Source organism: Taudactylus pleione, unplaced genomic scaffold (genome assembly GCF_031769625.1).
Source record: "Taudactylus pleione unplaced genomic scaffold, aTauple2 ptg000262l, whole genome shotgun sequence".
Lineage (NCBI taxonomy): Eukaryota > Metazoa > Chordata > Amphibia > Anura > Myobatrachidae > Taudactylus > Taudactylus pleione.
In genome coordinates this window covers 1,579,401-1,604,108 of record NW_028284664.1, presented here as the reverse complement: position 1 = coordinate 1,604,108, position 24,708 = coordinate 1,579,401, and the positions used below count along the sequence as shown (strand labels likewise).

Below are 24,708 nucleotides of genomic sequence, written 5' to 3'. Positions count from 1 at the left end.
ACAAGAAAGGTTCTCAATAGAAGATGTAGCTACAGTCAGCATGTGCTACATTTTCTGCCCTGTCCTATGCTCATCTTCAGGCTCCACTTTAAGGTTAGTTGCAAGTCCAGAGACATAGCTGGTTCAGCCATTAACACCACTGTCTTCACTATTGAAGCCTGTGGGTACAGCCTCCAGATTGGTGTCTGCTTTATAGGTAACCAAATTGGGTTCTACTTTGTTCACTAGATATTACTTTAGGATCACCACTGCAAACTACCCTCCATATTGGAGTCAGGTGTATTTATTAGCCTGCAGACTGTTATTTCCCATGTATGCTAGCCACTACATAGGGGCCAGCTTAAGGCCCATGTATGTAATCTTAGATATTGGAAATAGCTTTGCTGTTGTGTTATAGAGCTTGGTCTTTAGTTGTGCCTTAATATGAGATTGCTCATACTGGGTTTTATCTCTTAAGACAACTTTGACTAGGAGCCCTGATTACCATTACTGTTCGGTAAAGCCTTTCAAAAGTTGGCAAAACAGATGGTGCCCATACATGTGTCCTGTTCCTGAGGTGCCGACAGAAGCATAGGCTCAACACAAAAGATTTATTTATGAACTTGGTGCAAGTCATGGAGAATGGCGGAGGAGATGTGAGGAAATGGTGGACATGGGGGTGATATGTGGATCAGATGTGGGAAACCAACATGAGGAAGAGTCCTACAGAGCAGAGATGGGAAGAAGATGAGAGACATGGGAAAGCACACATATGGAAGCAAACATGTAATGAGGAGGTGCAGACAATGTACTGTAGATGTGGTCAGCAGATAACATAGGTGTCTGAGAGCTGGAGGCCCACAGAGGGTAAAAGGAGATGAGAGGAGACTGAGACAGAGTTGGTAAAGACCAGAATAGAGAGACAAAAGGGACATATGCATCACTAAAATCTAACTTGTCTTGTCTATGTTTAATGGTGCTGAGGGGGACACCTATTTTCAGTGGCCATCTTAGAAAGGCAGTCAAACAGCACTGCCATGGCTAATGAGGAGTATTGCTTTAAATAATTTACATAAAAGAGGCACAAATATATTGCTTTGCCCCCGAATGCCATATAACCTCTCTACTCCTCTTAGTGACAGATCTGCAATTTCTTTTACATCATTTTTTTGTCATCTACAAATCAGTTTTTCATGCCTACTGACTGTCTGACTATAAGACCTCCAAAATGGACAGGGTCAACATATCAAAATGCGGCCTTCTCAGGCTACAGTAAAATGGAGACATTTAACTGCAATCGTTTTAATAGGTCAAACTTTTGGTTTTCTCTACTATATGTCTTTTCTTTTCCACTTGCTCTCAGAGCTTTGTGTGCAATTTCCCATCCCTAATAATCATGTTAAAACCAGGGTCGCCGACCCATTTTGACAGCGGTTAGTAATGATTTTCTGATAACTCAATCTGTTTAGAAATTCTGACAATAATTACAGTGGTAAAGAACATAAGCTGAGATCACCATTCCTTTCATTATACTTGTTTACTTTCTTCATTTCTGACATTGAATTGTGTTTGACTTTTTCTTTAGTTCAAATTTTGGTGGAACTAAAGAAAAACAAAAACTTACATTGAAATTTCTGACTATGAGAATGGTAATTGGGTAATATACAGTGTAGAAGATGGCATTCTTTTTCTGCCCAGAGTCAGAACTCTGGCATTTTAGATGCTAGTCATTTGTCCTATAACAAACAACACTAAGGCATTGGTCTTAAAGTTACAGTTATATGAACTCCACCTGGAAGTTTGTTTGCAGCCCCTCTTCCCATAGAGTCACAGTTCTGTTCACAACCAAACCTGTGGTCTCTATGGTATGGTGGAAATCTACCAAAGCTGTCTAGTGCTGGAGCTGCTTATGGATTGGTGTAAGGATAACAGCTCTTTTTTTATTGTATGTTTGTTTATTACACAGGACACTATGCGTGGGGGCTGTTTTATTACGTGGCAAATGTGCCCTAATGAGTATACAGTAGGTCTTTGGTGGTTGTTGCTTATGGGGTGGCCAGAATGGGCCACTAATGATAAATGGACTTACCTATCTGACACCACTTCTCCTGCAGCTTTCTCATTTGGGGACCTCACATTCTTTCACACTCCCTGGCCTGGAGGTTGCCACTGTGTTGGGGTACTTCTATCATCTGGTCACTCCCACCAACTATTACCTTCTAAACTCTCCACTTCATTATTTGCATTGAGTGCTCATATCAACTTCCTCGAGTAGCTGACTTTCCTTGTCCCCCTGGCCTTAACTCAAAATTCCATGTTAACTTTGCTTCTTGACTCCTAATCTTCAAATGGGCTTTCAAGACCCCTTTCTTCCTCAAAGCTTTCCAGCTCTCATCCTAACCCACTACTCCATGTTCCTTCCTCACAATCCAGCCCAACCTTGTCACCCCTGTTTGTCTGCCCCCTCCCCTTTAGAATGTAAGCTCTCACGAGCAGGGGCCTCTTTCCTCACCTGCTTCTCCTTCACTTACTCCTACTTTAATTTACAACGGCACCTAACCCTTGGTTGCTGACATCATGCTGCTTATTTAAGTGTTATGCAGCTATGTAAATCATGTATTTGTCCCGCATTGTTTGTACTGTTACTAACTGTTTTCTTGTGTGCTCATTTGTTTATGTACTTGTCTTGTGTGCTCATTTGTTTATGCACTTTGTAAGGTGCTGCAGAACCCTTGTGGCGCCATATAAATAAAGCATAATAATAATCATAATAATAATAAATGGGCCTGTAAGTGATGATGAAAATGCCCCTTAGGCATATCCTACATAACACCATAGCTTGGTTAATGAATGCGAGCAGTGCACACTTAAGTGCAAATGGCACATGGGTGTTGTGCACAAAGCTCATTATGATTAATTATCTGTACGTTATTTATACTGCACAACTGAATGCAATTGGTGTTATCCTAGAAATATTATGACTGGCTAGATACAGGGCAGGAAGTTTGCGACTCAGCACCATCCTGGAAAGACTTGGGGGCAGATGTACTAAGCTCTGGAAAGTGATAAATTGGAGAGTGATAAACTACCAACCAATCAGCTCCTCACTGTCATTTTTCAAACAAAGCCTGTAACTTGACAGTTACGAGCTGAATGGCTGGTAGTTTATCCCTCTCCAATTTATCACTTTCCAAAGCTTAGTACATTTCCCCCATAGTGCTTGGACTGTCATAGCCTTACCTCCTCTGAAGTACCATATGGGCTATTGGTGCTTCCACAAGATACAGAACTTGGGTCAGTATTTAGATAAATCAATATACTAAATTGGAAGAGAAGTAAAATATATGTTTTCTTAACTTCCTGAATTCTCAGTAACTGTCTGTCTGAGCATATACGAGTCCATCCCTGAATTTGCCAGGTTTATTTGCATAAAATAATTGCAAGACAACAGCCTATTGGCAAGACAACAGCATATTGTTAATCTTGATAAGCACTCTGGATGCGTTTGAATAAGGTTCTGTTAATATTCATTTTGAATATTAGTAGTATACAGTATATAATTTTATATAAAGTTTGTTAAACTTAACAAAAAAACAAAACAAAACTTTGATGAGACAACAGATCCAATCTAAAGTATTTTAGCACTTGCTTAGCACAGCAAAGGCAGAAGAATTTAGGGCCTGATTCAGACCCGCTCGCTAAGATGTATACTCTCGCTGCTGCCGATGGTATACATTGTGCGCATGTGCATACCTTAGCGAAAGTTCACAATGCATTCGCTCACTGCGCATAGACAGCCCAGCAGAGTGAGTGACAGGGGAAGCTGTTTGTAGGTGGTAACAGGGGCTGGCCATGGGGAGGGGACACTGCAGCCCCCAAAAAAGACACTGAATTAGTAACATCGTGTCACTTATTCAATGTTTGAGCACCACCCAAACACCAGCACCCCAGGCAACCACCTAGAATAGCAAGTCAGTAGCGCTGGCTGCAAGCCTGTAGGAAAATTGGTGCTTGATGTATTGTAACTGTACAACTGGTGCATTGTAAGTATGTAATGTCGCATAAAGGTGAATTTGCTACCACAAACGTCTTGTATCAGAGCCTCACGTTACTACTATGTGCTGCTGTGGACTCTGGGCCTGATTCAGGGCCGGACGCTATTTGCGCTCGCTCGTTCAGAAAAAGGGTCCGGCTATTTAAATTGAGCGCTCGCTCTTTGTGGTCTGTTGACGCCTCTATGTGTGACCGAGCGAATGAAACATGCGCTCGCTATTTTGTAAAGACGCCCCCTGGCCGCTCACATCCTACGTCATCTCCGCTATTTATTAGATTAATCGAGTACATCGAAAGGCGTCTGAACTGCTCGCAGTGCTTGTGGTTGGATTTTCCTACCGCAATCATGCAAACAGATCAGGCTAAGAGACAACCAAGTGACGTGGCCGATGACGCTGCTTTGTTAATTAGGCACACCCTTGAAACGCCCGTTTTGACCGTTTGGCACGCCTGTGTTCGGATCACCACTCCCCGTTTTCAAGCACCTTCCCCTGTTACCAACCACAAACGCCTCATCCTGTCACTCAAATTAGCAGGCACTCGCTATTTTGCGAGCACTCGATTTCCGACCGCACTGACTGGTTGGCGCATGCGCATTATGACCCATATGCATGCGCAGATGTGCAAACATCGCTCGGAGCGAACGAGCGGCCACTTACGAGCGGCCGCTTAGGAGCGGCTCTGAATCAGGCCCTCTGGTCACTCCTCTGTCTAAGGGGTCTATTTACTAAGCTGTGTTAGGAGATAAAGTGAACGGTGATAAGGTACCAGCCAATCAGCTCCTAACTGCCATCTCACAGGCTGTGTTTGAAAAATGGCAGTAAGGAGCTGATTGGCTGGTACCTTATCACTTTTCACTTTATCTCCTAACACAGCTTAGTAAATAGACCCCTCAATCTCTGTGGCTCCCCACATGCCTCAATTTCCTTCCACCCACCAAGACACTGGACCTCATTCAGACCCGGTCGCAAGCGCTGAGCGCTCGCAACCAGGTCGATGTTAAGGACCTGCGCACACGCAGCGGCCGCACTGCGCGTGCGCAAGCCCCGGAGCGAGAGAGAAACTCTCTCGCTCCGGAGCTCACTACAAAAGGGCCGGCTGTCGATGTTGATCGACAGCTTGGCCCGTTTTGTAGGCGGGGTGGGTGGTTTCACAAACAGAAGCGTTCCCAAGCGAACGCTTGCCGTTTGGGGGCGGCCGCACTGACATCAGCAGTGATGTCAGTGGGGAGTTTCCTGCTCGATCAGAGCAGGAATCTCCCTGGGGCTTGCAGCTACCGAGACCCAACCTTAGGGTCTCATCGCAAGCCCCGATGGTCGCGATGGTCTTGACCATCGCGACCATCAACCTGGTCGGTCGCTAAACTGTGGGTGGTAACCCACAGCTTAGCTAGCGACCAGGAGGCCGCACTAAAAAATAGAAGCGGCCACCCTCATTCAGAATGAGCGCTTGCTTCTAGCGAGCGCCTCTGAATGAGGGCCACTGTCCCTGTCACATGTAGCCGTTTCCTCATTAGCAGACTAACATGAAAAGACAGGAAGGATACAGTTACAGTGTTTTATTATCAAAATAAAGAATCTAATTCAAAAGTTAATGCCTAATGTATATGTCTTATGTCTTTACTATTTTTTTTTGTTGCTATTATGTTTTACTTATAACTAAAATTTCCAGAAAAGTGTAACCGAAAGCCCAAGTCCTTGCTTCCAATTCAGCTGCACATCTGCATAAGGCCCCAAGACTGTGGAAGCACTAATAACCCTCTTACCTCCCCAACCAGTATCACTGGCTCAGCTACACCTGCGAACATGTCTTGTTCAATTGCAGCATATGGTAAATAGACCCATTATACAGCTAAATAAATAAGAATTATAAATACAGACTGTCAAAGTGTACCCAATACCTAGACCTAATAGCAGAAGCCATTTCAGAGGCTGAACCAGTATTCATGGCAATGCAGCCTAATAACTATATGCATCACTGAGATATAGTGGCTACATGCTCTGTATGCAGGGACAGGCACACAGCAATCTCCACTGTAAGTGCTCTGTTGTTGCATGCTGCATTCCCAACTAGAAGACAGTTCCCTAACCTGGAAAGCTGACATCTGCTGCTCTCGTTATGCTCACTGAGCGAAATTTAAGTGCATTGGTTGACGTGACACAGGTGAACCTAGGTTAGAATAGAAAGAGGAAATCAATGAAGAGTGTTCCTGGGGAAGTCATTTTCCAGCACATAGGGAATTATAGGTGGACAAGGATGGATGGGCAGGGGCGCATTACAATGTAGTTCTGGGAATATCAGCACATCTTATTTGTATGTACTGAGCGCGTCTTTAGAAAATGTCTTATTTTCAGATAAACCAGAATTCGGTTTATCAGTCAGAACACACTTGATGCATATGCTGACACTTGTCCACGACCAAAAGTGCCTACAATGGGCATGTGAGGGTCAGATTTGGAAGCAGGTGGCCTGGTCTGATGAATCACGTTTTCTTTTACATCACGTGATCGGTCAGTTGCATGTTCGTCTTTTACCTGGGGAAGAGGTGGAGCCAAGATGCACTAGAGAAAGAAGGTAAGCCGGCAGAGGCAGTGTGATGCTCTGGGCAATGTTCTGCTGGCAAACCTTGGGTCCTGGTATTTGGGATGTAGTTACTAGACCGGTGGACGGCATGCCTCCGGTCTGAAGCCCGATGGTGGAAGCCCGACACGGGACTTAAGATATGCATCAAAATACCAACGCCTGTCTTAATCCTGACGCCGGAATACAGACAAGACGCCAACCCGAACGAGGTAAGCTGAGGGCGTCTTAGCTGTTAACCGCAGGGGAGGAGTGTTAGGTTTAGGTAGCATAGTGGGGTTAGTGTTACATTTGGGGATGGGGTAGGGTTAGGCACACCTAGGGGGGATAGGGTTAGGCTCCACTGGGGAACGGTTAGGTTTAGACACGAAAGGGGGAGACTTAGGTTTAGGCACTAAAGGGGAGGGTTAGGGTTATGGTGTGGGGTGGGGAGGGTTAGGATTAGGCTACAAGAAGGGAGGGTTAAGGTTAGGGGGAGAATTTTGAACAAACAGTAATAGAACAGGGTAATTACAGACAGACATAGAGATAAGAGGGCCCTGCTCAAAAGCTTACATTTGTATGGGGAAATAGGCATTGATATACAGGGATACAGTAGGTACTACCTACTGTACTGCATATTTGCCCAGCCAGATTGCAGCTATGGTTATATTATGTAGCGTTAGGGACAACTATATATTTGCAAGTATATGCAACAAAGACCTCTGAATTTCTATGTAGCATTTAAGTCTTCGTGCTGTTATTTTTACAGTGTGCTGGAGGGAAACTTTTATTCTTTTTTCTCTGTAGTGCACAGTAACCCCCTCCCTTTACAAGCACCTGTGAAAAACCATTAAATTGATATGAGCAACCTTTATTTTGTATTGCTGTTCTGAGAGGCATGGATGGGACCGGCATTGGGAGGGTGTGCTGGTTCCTGTAGTGTTATTTGGAGGTTTCTGGGGTACCTACTAGGTGAGTTAGCTCTCAGCTTAAATATATTTATGTATGTGCTGTTATTATGTAGCACAACAATATGCAATTATATGACCCACAGTGGGTGCTATTATTATGTAGCGTTAGGAAGGCCGGTATGGAGGAGCCTTGACGCGGCCCGGCGCTTAGGCATATATTTCTATTATCATGTAGCATTCAAGCCTTTATGCTGTTTTTTTTGCAGTGTGCTGGAGGGAAACTGTTTTTCTTTTTTGTTTTCTGTAGTTGAAGAGAGCATTGCCAGGGCGTTCCACACTGTGCAGAGAACGTATGGCTTTCTACAAAATGATATCAATACAGGGGCAAACGCAGGATTTTTACAGGGCGCCACACACACATATATATATCTATATACATACGCACACATATATATATATATATATATATATCTATATACACACACACATATATATAGATATGCCCTCACACACACATATATATATATATACACACACACACACACACACACCTTACACACACACACATACATATATGCACACACACACATATGTCACACATACAGTATACACACACACACTTACCTTGCACCATGCCATTAGGCTCCTCCCTCTAGCGGCAAAATGCCAGCAATTCATGGGTCATTCAGGATGAGGCGGAGCCATATAAGGTGATTCTAAGGGAATCACATCATATTGGCTCCACCTCCTCCCGAATGACCCATGAATCGGGGATGGGGCTTAAGAACATGGTGTCTGCTCTTAAGTCTGTCAGGGGGGTTTCTGGGGTACTCAGAAACCCCACCTGCATGCACTACTGCAGTTTTACTATGCTTCAGCTCAGAGTTTGAGGTCTTCGAGTCCCATCTTATACTTATAATTGGAGTGATTATGCCACATGTAATAAAGACACAAAGGGCTCTATTTACTACAATCCGCATACTGAATGCGGATTGTAGTGTGATATTACCGAGTGAATTCGCATTGCGAATTCAGGCAATATCACAGGGATTTACTATAAATCCCTTGCAGGGACAGAGCTTGCGATAAAGCTCTGTCCCTGCGGATCCCATCCGCACTCTAGTCGCGGTATCTTCGGAAAAAATACCGCGACTAAGAGCCCGCGCATGCGCCGACCGGCCACCGCTACTACCCCCCCACGACGCTAAGCCCCGCCCCCAGTGCTAAGCCCCGCCCCCGCGACCGCGGACCCCCGCGACGCGACCCCGCCCTCCCTTCATTACACTTATCTGCATCCTCCTGGCCTCCGGTGGTCTTCTCCGGGCTTCCCGATCAGGTGATCTCCCATACTGCACTGGGGCCCGATCACCTGATGACCGGGCCCCAGTGCACTGTGGGAGACCAGCTGACCGGAGAGGAGCCATCACCGGAGGCCCGATCACCGGTCCCTGGATTCAGGTAAGTGAAAAAAAAAATATTTAATTTTTTTTTTCTTTTTTTTACAGCAATCAGCTTGCGGTCTGCTTAGACCACACAGCTGATTACTGGTACCGGCTCCTGCCTCTGCTCTCCCCGTTAGAGCAGAGTGGGTGCCCGGTAACCGGGGGAGACCCTGGATAACGCCACCTCCAGGTGGCGTTATTATCACAGGGCTTCCCCCGGTATTTTTAAACAATTTATTTTTAGTAACTTGCACACAGATCACATTTCCCATTACAATTATGGGAAATGCGATCTGCTTTACTAAAAATAAGTGATACTAGGGGTTGGAGTAGAATTGTACTAATTCTACTCCAATTGCCCTGTAATAACTACAGGTGAAACTAAAATAATGTGAAAAGGGTGTGAAAACACCCTTTTTCACTTTATTTTAGTAAAAATAATGTTAATAAATAGAGCCCAAAGTCATCTCACTCTTATTAACTGAAGTCATAAATGAGGCTAAAGTGAGAACGATTTTAGGAGAATACAGGAAAGCTTTATTTTGGGGTGCTACCAAAGCGATAGGAGACTGGACTTTAATGTGACTATTGCGCAGTGCTCTCTCGGCAGAGTTTCCCAAGGCATCTCCAGGGCGGGGTGAGCAAACTTGCTCCTTAAAATAAGCTAGTTGGCCATCTGACAACAGCAGAGTAAAATCAACTTGCTTTGTGGCTCAAATGTAGTATGCACTTTATAAACAGCCTCTTTAACTTACTAAAATAACAAACTAAAATAAGATAAGCACCCTGTTTAGTGATGGAATATTGCTAGCTCACCAGAGGGTAAAAGAATAAAAGAAGAGGAGGGGCGTTGCCAGGAATGTGTCAATCAAAATAATAGCCTATGGCAGCATTAAAGGGCAGGGCCCCTACTATACATTATAAATAGTCTGGAAGAGGAGCCATCTTCCTCTTTTCCAGTTCTGGAACCAGGCTGGGATGAGTATCACTAATTATATTTAATATTGCTGTCTTATTCTCCACTGTATGCTAGCTGTGGCTTTATTTAACCCACCTCCATCTCCGGCCTAAAACCCCCTGTGCTCTTCCGACCCGTGCCTCCAGCAAAGCTGCACTTTTCTACCCACCCTCCCCCTCCTCCCTCCTTCCATCCCCAAAGCCCCTTCTCCACCATGCACCATACCGCTTTTCTCCCCCTCCACCACGCTTCATATTTCCCCTTACCCGTCAGCCGCGCCTCTCTCCAGACACGTTCTGGCTTCAGGCAGCACGTTATGACGCGCCTTCCTCCCCTTCTCTGCACGCGCACCGGGAGAACTGGCACGCTGTTTGCCCCCTTCTCTCACTGCCTGGTCACGGGGGACTCCGCAGGCGGCCAGCAACCCCCGCCTGGCTGTGCAAGCAAGCCCAGTCCAAGCCTCCTCATGCTCCACGCCACCGTCTGGCCCCGCCCACTACAACCCGTTGGACATTTTAGTTCCCATCCAGCAGCAGGCCAAGGCCATGATGGCCTCTGCTGTCCCCCGCCCCCACGCATCAGGCACGAGGGGCACGCCCATGGCATTTATTTGCTTCATAAATCGGCCCCAGGGGGCCAGGGCCTGCTTTTCCTCATAGATACTCCTTTTCCCCCAGTACACTTACTCCCCTCACCACTGGGCAGCCCCCCCTCCGCAATGGTAATAACGGCAGCGAGGCTCTGTACACTATCATGCGGACGCTCCTAGCCCCCACCTATTGTTGCACACCAGTTGGTTACCCTATTTTGCAGCAACCATGCAGCCATGATTGTGCCCAATTCACATTTTGCTCCCGGTTCAACAGCAATTACAGCCGCATGTCATTTCAGCGCAGTCATATACACCCCCCCACACTACTCCCGGGCCCACTACCACCATCCTGATCAGCGGATAGAGCTCACGCCCCATGCTTCCACCTCACGTATTTTATTCCAAGTCCTCAGGTTGCCGTCTCAGAGTCTTCCAGGGTTCCACAGGAAGTGTCTTCAGCTGTCCAGGATGTTCAGAAGGCGACTCATGTCGTGGTGGGTGCACCTCGCAGCTAGGGGCAAGCGTTAGCGGGCAGTTGGCCAGGGTCGGGCCTTCATCTACTGGATCATGTGAGCATGTTGTTCTTTTTTTGTGCAGCATTTTTCTTTTTCTTTGCTGTGTATGGCGATTCTTACTGATACACCGTATCAGTAAGAATCGCCGTACTGATCAGTAAGTCCAAGGGTTGTTTGCGCAAACGATTAAGAGTAAGCGTAAAAGCCCAAAGAGATAGAGTACTATATTAGCAGCTAGGGTCCCGGTTGCGGCGGGGGATGGGGTCCATTGTGCAAATGCAGCTCTACTTAGGTGATTTCAGGTTAAAGTTATGGCAGCTCAGAGGGTGTAGTGGTTAACGTTACTGCCTCTCAGGGCTGACTTTGAGGTTTAATTTTAAACGGCATTGCATTCCTGCCTCACAGTACTGAGGGCTTGGGTTTGAATCCCAAAAGGTGCTAGCTATGTGGAGTGTGTATGTTCTCTCAGTGTTGTTTGAGGCAAAGGCATGGGTTTGGCATTTTGGGGTCGGTTCCCGTCATTCATACCTGATTTTGTTAACTGGCTTGTTTGTATTCACGGTGAGTTTTACTGGAGAACCTGGCCGGGAAATACATGGATGTGCTGAAGTACATGTAGTTTTTTCAGGAAGAAGCAGGAAGGTTAGGCAGTGTTTCAGTTCGTGATTCAAGGACGTGGGGTTGAAGGTTACTCGGCAGTCCTGCATACCTATGGGTTCCACGATAGCATGGAGGCAGCACTGTCCAGCCTGTCCAAGTTCCTCAAGTACCGGGCGCGGTGAGGGCTATGCGTTCAGTAATGCCCACTGCAACAGGGAGTCGGGCGTAGGTACATTGAATTCTGTGGGCTGTGTGGTGATGGCCATCGGCCAGTAATATAGCCACATGGGTGGTGCAGGACGAGGGGGTATTTCATAGCGTTAGGGGAATTTTAATGCAGTTTTCTTTTGCTCTTAATGCGCAATATATAAATCGTATTCCAAACTGAACTTTCAGTCCATACACAATCCCCCAGAAGTCGTTTGGAATAAATGGGAAGCAGATTTTAGATTAGAGCGCATGGGTGGCTATTTCTGGTCTTTCCCTGGGAGGGGATTTTGTACCTCACCTTTGGGGTTTGTACCTAAGAGGGTAACAGGCAAGTTTAGATTTATTCAGCAATTTTCCTACCCAGAACGGTGATCTGGTAACGACATGTTTAGATTTGGCAGTTTGCTGAGAGCTGTACCTTCGAGTAGGCACTGGAGAGGGTGAAAAGTTTTGGCGAGTGAGCTCACCTGGCTAAAGTGGATACCGAATACATTTTCGTTTAATGCCGCTTTCACTCCGTATCTTTTCTGTGTTTGTCCTATCTGGGAATAGATATAGACACTTTGCTAGGTCTTTGCCGATTGCCTTTGGATAAAGTTAGTGAATTGGGGAATTATTGGGGAAGTGTCACTTAGGCAATTGCAATCGCTTATTGGCAGTGAATTTTGATTGTAGAGTAGTACCCACGGGCAGGAAATTGTCGTCGCTTGGACTGCTGCATAGCCAGGATTCAAGATCTCGCCATTTTGGCTTGTCTCGAGACCGGTGGGTGGATCTGCAAGTTTGGTTGGCAATGTTTCCGGATTTCAACGGAGTTAGAATTGGCTACCTGCTCAGGTGGATAATTATTGGTTTCAGTTGTTTGAAGGACGCGTCTAGTTAAGCTGCTTTAAGGGAGTTATTGGAGGGCGGCTGTACGTGAGAATTTGGCCGGATTCATGGATGCGGCAAGATCTAACTGACAAATGCTGTTTTTGGGAGTTTTTCCAATCATGATTGCAGCTGAAATCTGGGCTACCGGACTCGGCAGCAGTAGGATTGTGTTATGCAGAGATATCTTGAGTGTAGTTCATGCTATCAATATTTATGGGGCTGAGTCCCCTCCGGCTTTGCATTTGTTTAGGCGTTTTTTTCACCTCATTGTGTGTTTGCGCAGGAGCATAGATGTTAGGGCACGTCACGTTCCGGGAGTGGAGTACGGGATAGCAGATGTTCTTGTCTTGTTGTCCATGAATTGGGTTTCGGGGGCTGGTCTCCCCCTTTTTTGCTGAAATACACGGCTTACTCTGGTCCTGTTAATATCTGCTGGTTGTAGCGCCAGAATTTAATTAATTTGTTTTGATGTCATTGGCTTCGCGTATGCTTAGGATTTAGTTGACGGCTTGTAATGTTTAGCAAGGTTTCTTGGCTTATGAGGGCAAGGGAGGTTTGCCATTCCATACACACCTGTTAGAATCGTTTGGAAATAGCACGAGCAAAGCTTGGTCTAGCGTTTCCTTATTTTGCAAAGTTTCCTGGTATGTCGGTTGCGAACTGATGTTTTTTTATGAGCTAAGGTAGGGAGAGGTCAGGGGTGGAGCGCCTCATTCTAAGTGATTTCGCAAAGACCTACTGAACTATCAATTTTAAAGGAGCCGTTAGTTACAGGATCGGGTATCGCATCGGTTTATTTAAAGGCACAACTCTTTCATTTGGGATTTTGGTTAGCTTATTTAGGGATCTTTATAATTGGCGGGTTGTTATCAAATAAGATGAGCTAGACATCAACGGGTTGTTGTTTGAGAATGAAGTTTTCGGTATAACCTATAATTGTGTCGTATTCATGGATTAATAAACTGAACAGTTTGCTAAAGGGCGATCCCAGCTCAAGCACACCCTTTCACCAATCCTAGTCAGCTTGGCCGTATGTTTAATGGGTTATGGCCCCCAGGCAGCGCACGCTGGCTCATCCATGTCACTCAGACAACATTATCTAGGTATTACTTTACAAGGGTCTTTCACAACTGTTTGTTTGCTTTAGATTTGCCACCAGATCAGTTTGGCACACATTTTTCAGGATTGGGGCGGCATTGCAGTCTTCCTTGTTGGGTGATAATTTCCTGATGGGTGGCGGGGCTCGGCTCTTTGAGTCGAGCTTTGGCGGGAAGCAGTGTTCCTGGATGGCCTATTATAGTGTAAGAGTGCCTGGGTAGCATTTGCCTTTTGATAGCAGCAAGTTGGTAATTCCCCTTAGGGGGGGACTGGGCCATCATCTGAGGGAGGGGTCGAGGCTATGCCAATTAAGGGCGAATGGTTCTACCTCACGCCAGTTTGCGCCGGGCAGGGATTCGCCTCTTATTTATTTAGTCAAATATATTTGCCGGGCTGTGGCCTTGGAGCACTTTTTTACTGCCACCATCTTTCGAATTATAAATTGATCAATAAATTTCAGCTGTGTCCTCTTTTAATTCCACATAGGTGTCCGTGTGGTTATTTCTAGTTAGTAGTTAAGTGAGTGAATTAGCATAGTGTAAGATTCAAACAATGGGTGACTTAATAGATCTGAATACTTGAATAAGTTTGAGGAAAGATAAGCACCCTGTTTAGTGATGGAATATTACTAGCTCACCAGGGGTTAAAGGAGAGGAGGGGGCGTAGCCAGGATTGTGTCCATCAAAATAATAGCCTATGGCAGCAATAAAGGGCAGGGCCCCTACTATTCATTATAAATAATCTGGAAGAGGAGCCATCTTCCTCTTTTCCAGTTCTGGAACCCCACCCACCTGTCTAAGCTGTTCTGTATGCAATTCTTGAACATTTTGTTCAAGACTGTGCAATTTAAAATTTTTCCTTCCAACAGGTGGAGGTGCAGCCTGGCGGGAAGCAGTGCTCCTAGGCGGCCTATTATAGCGTAAGAGTGCCTGGGTAGCATTTGCCTTTTGATAGCGGCGAGTTGGTCATTCCCCTTAGGGTGGGACTGGGCCATCATCTTATGGAAAGGTCGAGGCTATGCCAATTAAGGGTGAATGGTCCTACCTCAGGCCAATTTACGCCGGGAGGGGATCCACCTCTTACTTATTTAGTCAAATATATTTGCCGAGCTGTGGCCTTGGAGCACTGCTTTTTTACTGCCTCCATTTTCTTAATACAAATTGATCAATACATCTCGGCTGTGTCCTCTTTTAATTCCACATAGGTGTCCGTGTGGTTAATTCTAGTTAGTAGTTAAGTGAGTGAATTAGCATTGTGTAAGATTCAAACAATGGGTGACTTATTTCCAAGCCTCAGTTTACTATGCATTGCCAAGCTACATCATTGCCAGTCTTATCTCAAACACATTATTGCACATTTTTCATTTGACATTATTAATCTGCTCAATTTGGTACCATTTCAGTTTGTGCTGACATGTTCAAACTATGTGATTTTATCTTGACTAATAATCTCACATATTCAAATTATTCAGAGAAAAACATATTTAGATATCACTTTCTGATTAAATGATATCAATATTAATAAATAGAAATGCATCAATGTAAGATTATAATTATGATATCTCTGTATTGAGCAAGTCACACTTTGAGTTATCTATTGAAACATCATGACAACTACTAATGTAGATTAGCCAAATTAGTGGCATGAGGATTGCACGAGGCATTTACAGCAGGCACTTCTTTATAAGAATACAGAAAAATAAGTGTTGTGCTTATGCTAATTTATTGGGGCAAGGGTCCGGGAGCTGCTATATTAAATGAGTCACCACCTCCATTCCTAGCAATACTGTAAACGTTTAGTTATATAGGGCTCATCTTGATGTGTATAATGAAATTTAAGAGAATGGAATCTAGTCCATAAATCCAATTAAATGACTATAGTAATCAAGTATATCCCCACTCACCTTAAATGGTTGATGTATTTGTTTAAACGTTATAATATTAATACTAATAAAGCAAAGACAGTATTTAACTAGTAGAATGTAGATAGATTTTATTTTGGTTCATAAATATTGATAAGGACAAACAAACCAACAGGGATAACGTGGGGGAAGGTAGTGATGGGAAGACTGGGGTGAAAAGTGAGTTGGGGAACATAAGAGGTAAAAATTATTAATAGTAAGAAAGTAAAAAGGAAGGGAGATGTATATACCAATCCAATCAAAAATTGATTAAAAAATAAGAATATAATAGTTCATGGAGTCCAATTGTTAAAAAGTTACCAGACAGATAAATATCATAGAAACAAAGTAACACTTTGAGTTGCTGTGACTTAATATGTCATAATTTTTGACCAGGAAAGTTCATGTTCAGGTAAATAATCCCAATGTAGTTTGGTGGTCTGTAATAGTTGTTAATGTCTGGAAATAGCGCTATTCCACACTGCAATGGTCGACAGTGTATACAGCGATCCCTGCAGTCCTGGCTAAAGGGGATAATTGCCGGGGTTTTGGGATATAGTGCAGGTTTGTACAGGCAGCAGGTGCGCCGCTGATACCGTACAAGCCGTCACGTACCCACGTCCGGCAATGTCTCCCTTGTTAAGCACATAGTCATGGCTTACCTTATCGCGTGGCTTAAGACGTGGTTGTTGTCCGTCACTCGCGGTCCACAGTGATGCTGGTGTTCTTCTGTAGTGTCCAATGCGTTTCTGCCGTCTTCGGCAGCCTTTTTCAAGGAAGGACTTTTATATTCTTATTCTTATTTTTTAATAAATTTTTGATTGGATTGGTATATACATACCATACTATCATCCCCCTTCCTTTTTTTTAACTTTCTTACTATAAATAATTTTTACCTCTTATGTTCCCCAACTCACTTTTCACCCCCGTCTTCCCATCACTACCTTCCCTCACGTTATCCCTGTTGGTTTGTTTGTCCTTCGATTTTATTTTGGTTCATAAAAATTGATATCTACATTCTACTAGTTAAATACTGTCCTTGCTTTATTATTATTAATATTATAACGTTTAAACAAATACATCAACCATTTAAGGTGAGTGGGGTTATACTTCTTTACAAGAGACTTGTCCTTCCTAGAAATGTGAGAGAGGGAGAGGGAGAGAGAGAGAAGGAGAGAGGGGGAGAGAGAGAGAAAGATTGACCCCATTAGCTAATGCCATTTTTTTTATGGAGGCCTCCATGGCAAACTCCATGCTCCTCCTTGGCCGATTGACACAATTTGACTATGCGTATGTGCAGGGCCACTGTCCTGGCAAGGTTTTCTTTGTTACCCAAATAATTTCTCATCATACTTTTTCGGGTTCCACTAGTCCATTGGCACTTATGGCCAACTAGCTGAAGTACCCGGCCCAGAACAAGCTTCCTAGGTCAAAGTTCTTCCCGTTGCACTCCACCGTGAGGACCGACCGGGACCCCAACCTCTCCACTAGGCACTTCAGACCAATTGCCATCCCTCTGTGAAGTTTTCGTCTAAATCCATCCAGTGGAAGGCTCAGAACATGCTCCCCACAGGGGCGTATCAATATAATGGCCCGACATTGCAGAGCAGCAAAAATCACAGGAAAAAATGGTGGCAATTTTCCCAGTGATTTGCGCATGCGGTGTACTTTTAGAATGTAAGCTCTTACGAGCAGGGCCCTCTACCCTCTTGTACTTCTCCCTACTTTAGTTTCATTTACTTCTTACTCACCACTAGGGCACCTAACACTTGGTTGCTTATGCTCTGTTGCTTATCTGGGTGTTATGGTCACTAATGTAGCAATATATATTATCCATGTCCTGGTCCTGTATTGTATTGTTCTGTAAGTCACTTCTCCGCTTCTCTACAACTTGTTAATGTGCTTTGTAAGGTGCTGCGGAACATTTGTGGTGCCATATAACTAAATGATGATGAAATGATGATGACACTGCTGTCCCGGGAAAGCGGCGCAGGCGCCATATTGTCAGAGAGTCACGCATGCGCAGTAGATTCTGGCACTAAGCTAGAATTGACTGCACCATTGTGACTCTGCGGCACCGCACGAGAGATGAGGGGACCCGCACTGAGTCTGCACATGGGCCCCCTCCTCTCTTAAAATGCCCCTGGGTCAAACTTCTGCCTAGCGTACACCAACGAGAGGTCTGACCGGGACCTAACCCCACTAAAACCTGCCCAGGATCCAACTGGACCACCTCGTGTTGGTTTCATTCCAATGGGTGCAGGGGTGTCCGAATGCCTAACCGGACAGACAACCAAACAAACAGACAAATGAATTTTATATATAAGATATCATTTTTGCAAGAGAAGCATTTCTATAAGTACTCATATACCACAAGGAATAGAACCCCAAACACTTGGTAACCTGTGACCTTAGTGCAATACTATATGTGGCTATAATGAATACATGGCTTCGGATGTTTGCTGCAACATTTTCTTACACAAAGGGCACAGGCCATGATAAGAGCTTGCTTGTTATTTAATAGTATTTGAGCACATTACTGCAAGAATGACAATTTGGGACAGTTATGAAAGAGTGAACTGTTGCTTTGCACATAGTGACCAGACTCTATTTCCTTTACCCTGTATAGGAAATAAAAGCAAACATCAGATGTGTTGTTTGATGCTGAGCTGAACGCAGCGGCGATGTTGGACGCAGTGGAGCAATGTTCTATGTCTGGGCATGCGTCATGGTTGTATCGCGCCTGCATCCTAATGGTGCCTGTTCAGAGACGCAGTACAGATTCGGACGCATGGTCGGCGACAAGGAGGTACTAGGGAGGTGGCTAAAAGGCCTCAGGGAGAGGTAGCATCTTATGGGAGTGTCACAGGTGCGTTGCGGGTGTATTGCTGATAGGTCACGTACAGAGACACTCAACTGCTTACATAGGAGGCAATACTCAGAAAGGAGAAGCTGCACCTGCCATAGAGCTGTACATCAGGGAAGGGCTTTGTAGCAGCACTAGCATAAAGTTACAGGTGTGACTGCGGCAAATGATACATGGCCACACCTGCATCCAAATCAGCCCCATCTGCATCCAAATCAGCCCCATCTGTATCCAAATAAGCCACACCTGTATCCAAATCAGCCCCATCTGTATCCAAATAAGCCCCATCTGTATCCAAATCATCCCCAATGTGTCCACATGAAAGGAATCTGCATGAATAGGTAGAATTACTGGGTCAGTGAGATCAGAGTTAGGGGAGGTACAGGTGGGAGCCCTATTACAGATGAGGACATTCTGTAATCAACCCTAAAGCCAAAGGCATGGGAAATACTTGTCCGCTCTTAGTAACATATGACTGTGCTTGATCTGATTGTATTAAAAAGAAGACAGTATATATATACAGTCAGGTGCATAAATATTGGGACATTGACAGAATTTTCATATTTTGGCCTCTATTCACCAGCACAATGGCTTTGAAATGAAACAAACAAGATGTGCTTTAACTGCAGACTTTCAGATTTAATTTGAGAGTAATTACATCCAAATCAGGTGAACGATGTAGGAATTACAACGGTTTCTATATGTGCCTCCCACTTTTTAAGGGACCAAAAGTAATGGGACAAACTAAACAATCCTAAATCTAACTTTCACTTTTTAATACTTTGTTGCAAATCCTTTGCAGGCAATTACAGCCTGAAGTCTGGAATGCATAGACATCACCAGACGCTGGGTTTCATCTCTGGTGATGCTCTGCCAGGCCTCTACTGCTAATGTTTTCAGTTCCTGCTTGTTCTTGGGGCATTTTCCCTTCAGTTTTGTCTTCATCAAGTGAAATGCATGCTCAATCGGATTCAGGTCAGGGGATTAACTTGGCCATTGCATAACATTCCACTTTTTAGCCTTAAAAAAATATTTGGTTGCTTTTGCATTATGCTTCGGGTCATTGTCCATCTGCACTGTGAAGCGCCGTCCAATGAGTCCTGAAGCATTTGACTGAATACAAGCATATAATATTGCCCGAAACACTTCAGAATTCATTCTGCTGCTTTTGTCAGCAGTCACATCATCAATAAATACAAGGGAACCAGTTCCATTGGCAGCCATACATGCCCACGCCATGACACTACCACCACCATGCTTCACTGATGAGGTGGTATGTTTTGGATCATGAGCAGTTCCTTTCCTTCTCCATACTCTTCTCTTCCCATCACTCTGGTACAAGTTGATCTTTGTCTCATCTGTCCATAGGATGTTGTTGAGAACTGTAATGGATTTTTTAGATGTTGTTTGGCAAACTCTAATCTGGTCTTCCTGTTTTTGTCGCTCACCAATGGTTTACATCTTGTGGTGAACCCTCTATATTCACTCTTGTGAAGTCTTCTCTTGATTGTTGACTTTGACACATATACACCTACCTCCTGGAGTGTGTTCTTGATTTGGCCAACTGTTGTGAAGGGGTTTTTCTTCACCAGGGAAATAATTCTTCTGTCATCCACCACAGTTTTTTTCCATGGTCTTCCGGGTCTTTTGGTGTTGCTGAGCTCTCCGGTGCATTCTTTCTTTTTAAGAATGTTCCAAACAGTTGATTTGGCCACACCTAATGTTTATGCTATCTCTCTGATGGGTTTGTTTTGATTTTTCAGCCTAATGATGGCTTGCTTCACTAATAGTGACAGCTCTTTGGATCTCATATTGAGAGTCGACAGCAACTGATTCCAAATGCAAATGTCACACCTAGAATCAACTACAGACCTTTTACCTGCTTAATTGATAATGAAATAACGAGGGAATAGCTCACACCTGTCCATGAAATAGCTTTTGAGTTGATAGTCCCAAAATTGACCTGCTTAATTGATAATGAAATAACGAGGGAATAGCTCACACCTGTCCATGAAATAGCTTTTGAGTTGATAGTCCCATTACTTTTGGCCCCTTAAAAAGTGGGAGGCACATATAGAAACTGTTGTAATTCCTACACCGTTCACCTGATTTGGATGTAATTACCCTCAAATTAAATCTGAAATTCTGCAGTTAAAGCACATCTTGTTTGTTTCATTTCAAAGCCATTGTGGTGGTGAATAGAGGCCAAAATATGAAAATTCTGTCAATGTCCCAATATTTATGCACCTGACTGTATATATAAAATTATAGATGCTCACTGTGACCATTATAATATCAGTATCCTTTACGAACCGAGTAACTCAGAACAATTAATTAATTGCTACTATAACTGTACCAGGAACTAGAATATATTTTGAAAGGAGACTGTAGATAGAACGATAAGTACAATGATAACCCATAATATTTATATCTTCAGTGAATAATGAAACGCTTGTACAACAATACAATGTAGTTCAGCCGTCCCTAGTTCTCTAATAATACAATTGTATACAATCAAAGCAGTGAGTGCGTGAATGAGAGCGTCTGGGTGAGCTGTCTAATGAATAAATCAGTGGCAATAATTAAATGTGAAAATGAATAAACATCCGAATAAGTTAATTTATGAGGTTGTTTAAACAGTGCAGATCGTAGAAACATGGCAGTGTGCCACATCATTGCCGTTCACATAATCAATAGCAAGAAAACTGCAAGTGCTCGGCCTGGTCTCAGTAGACCTGACTAGAGTATGTCATTTAGCGATACATGGACCAGAATAGTGTCTGAGTCAAGGACATTACAGGACTACGGTTCATTTAATAACCTGGAAAATATGGCCGTACAGTCAGTTTTCAATCACAGTTGCACCTATTATAGAGTTTATTTTGGGGACTACTTTAGGGGTTGATGCATATTGAATGTATATGTAAAACTTTTGTCATAAATATTATTTTACAGACTTACATATGTATTATGAGTCGCATATATCTCAAGATACATCCAACACAAAGGAACAGTGCTGTCATTCTATGTCGTATACACAAGAGAAGATAGTGTTTTGAAACTGTTATTAATAAATGAAAACCTTGTAATGAAATACAAACTCCTCAATATCCATCATTTGCCACTTTAGAAATCAAGTGGGGATCTTCCTTCATAGAGTACCATCAGCTAGAGGGCTCCATACACAAGCAACCAATCAGTAACAGCTAGACAGCGCTGCTGGTGTTATCATCATCATCATCATCATTCTCCTCCTCCTCAAGTGTCTTTACACCAGGCCCACATGACCCACAAAATCGTCCAGCGTAAGGAATTGCAGGTTTCAGATATGCTCAAATCTAGATAAAAGCTCATGTTAGATAACAACCTGTGCAGTACGGAAATATGTATATTTACCACCCAAAATTGGATGTATGACCGACTCTAGATTAGGCCCATTCTGCATATATAGATTAATATGTATTTTGCAATTTCATTGATCACTTGACATGTTCCAGATATTTATGACCATGACTGAAGGGCACATTTCTGCAAAAGTAAAAACATCACCCCAGATTATTGCTTATTATATCATTTGTAAGAAATTGAAACATTATTGAAAATCTGCCCCTACAGGGCTAAAAAGTCTTTCTTCTAACTCAGGAACACTTTCAAATATGAGCAATTTTCAGCTACTCCATCTCAGCATAAGATTTTAACCAGTGGAAATGAAATCTTGTATTTGCAGAAGAACAGTACTCATCAGAATACTCAAATTGTTACCATTTATTTTTCATGTATATAAAATGCAAAATACTGTAAGTAGATATGTACAGTTCCATGATTGAGAAAAGTGACCTTTGTGAAAACCAGTCTTTGCCCTGGAAACCTCCAGTTGGCCATGTTGTTTCTTCAGTTATGTGCAAGTTTGCATGCAGTAAAGACACTTGATGTCCTGTTGTTCACTGGAATGTATACAGGTACTGTACTTAACCTAAGTCCACCAAGTTTTCCTTTGCAGTAAAGGAAATGACCTGCAGCTCTCTGGAAAAGTTAGAAAACCAAACAAGTGACTGCAAAAAAGGGGGCGTGGCATCTGCTGCTAGGGGGTGTGGCCTCGGGTCCCAAACCCCATTTTAGTCACTTTGGGGGTCCCAGAGATGCGGACTGCCCCTGGGGACCAGTCTGTGTACAGTGCTGGCTCCCTCAGTGTGTCAGGAGCCGAAAGCTGCACGTAATGCTACAGTGCAGCACTTGGCTCCTGTCACTGAGGAGCAATCAGCACTCTGATGTCACACCTCGGCTACCCGCATCCCTCCCTAGTGATGCAGCTGAGGTAGGTGACACCTAGTGCGGCTGATAGATCCCCTGAGCAAGTCTCTGGCATGTGCGTACATTAAGGGGTATGGTCTTGCACATAAGGGGTGTGTCTACCGGCACACCGCCTCCGTTTTCATCACTCTGGGGGTTGTGAGCAGCACTCCCAGAGATGCCGAGCTGCCCACAGAGACCAATGATGCGCGGTGAGGTCAATGGCTGGGGAGATGAGTCTGAGTACTGGGAGCCTGTCTCACCCCCAACTCACTGTACTTTAACTCTCCCCTCACTACACTAAGCTTCAGTGTCCATGGATTCCCCTACCTGCATCACTGTATTTTGTCTTGCTGCTGAGCTCCGATCTCTAAACACTGTAGTGCACTTCCTGAGCACATGACACATCCAAAGTGTCCATCAGTACTCAAGGCATGCTTCCCATACTCAGAGGCATGCCTCTATTAGCTCTCTTTCTATGCAGCTAACTACCTATGGTGTGGCCCTGCCCCCAGCTCTGCAAGCAGTGTCTGACTATACAGAAGTGAGGCTGAGCTGTTTCTGCCTAATCTCTCATCTCCCTGCAGTCCCAGGAAGCTCCACAAAGCTGGTGAGTGTTAACTATAAAAATGAATACAGTAAACAAAGAAGATGTTTATAAGTTATACATATATTCTTTGTATTATTCTAATAATTTTTATATCAAATCTCAAGATTATGACCCTGACTGCACGTCTCCCCACACTGCCGTATTTTCCTCAGTGACTGGGAGCCAGATGCTGCACACTAACGTAACAGTGCAGGAGTTGGCATTTTGGCGTCACCCACCTCGGAGGGTAACACCCAGTGTGGTACGCACCCCCCTAGTGACCTCACTGCCATCAGCATATAGCTTTTATTTTGTCAAGTGCAACTTAGACAGTGAAAGTGAGTGTCTGATTGGTTGCTCAGGATGGTAATGAACCCTGAAACTTTTATTCCCTATATTAAAATACCTTCTTGAAGCCTGGTCAGCGGGTTGCTTATGATTTTGAAATATTCTGTAGCAATACTATCAATTTAAAAAGTTTTCTTTGTGCCTTTCATTTCATTTAGAACTTGCGTTACATTGTTATGTCCGTGGGTAACATTAATGACCAGTCTACTTGTAGATCTTAATTGTGTGTGTATGAATAAGATCCAAATGAATATCATCATTAAAGTTGTCTCTATACGCAAAAATATTCACAAATGAATATATCAACATACCATAATGTAACTAAAATGGTGTTGGCTAATTATAAAGATTTTAAGGGAAAGCAATTTGTCTTTTTACTACTGTATTCTATTCTATTCTATTTTCAGTATTATCTTATTTCTTTTTTTTTTTTTTTTAAAGAAAAGCTGTGAAGCCTTACAAATTTAATAGTGCAAGTGACATTTTCCTCTACTCCTACTCCTAGACATTTTAAAAGAACATTGTGAATTAATAGAAATAAACAGAAATTATTTCCGTAAGAAATACAATACATATTGGCCTTTTGTATCTGAATCAACTTACCGTAACTAATGCTATAATGATAAAAGAAGCCTTTTTAAATAATGATTAAATTACACACATCCAATTGTGGGAGGAATAATGTTAATATTTTTCATCAGAATTTTAAGCTAGTGACAAAGGCATGAAGAGTATAGAAAGCTTTGTGTATCCTATAATACTGGCAGCCTCCGCTATTTGTTGAATAAGGAAAACTTTATTGCTTCAGCCTCTGCTGGGACAGTCTTCTGCAAAATCATTTGTTCTTAAGTTGTAACACACAGATAAACATTATGTGACATTACATGGCTAAGAAAAAGATACATGTAAATTGTTCATCTGA

The 24,708-nt window shown here is 43.6% G+C and overlaps 1 protein-coding gene across 2 annotated transcripts in view; it reads right to left on the bottom strand.

Moving 5' to 3' along the window:
* EPHA6 (EPH receptor A6) overlaps positions 1-24,708 on the bottom strand; it is an 888,766-nt gene that overhangs the window by 61,875 nt on the left and 802,183 nt on the right. The gene's annotated exons all lie outside the window — the stretch shown is intronic.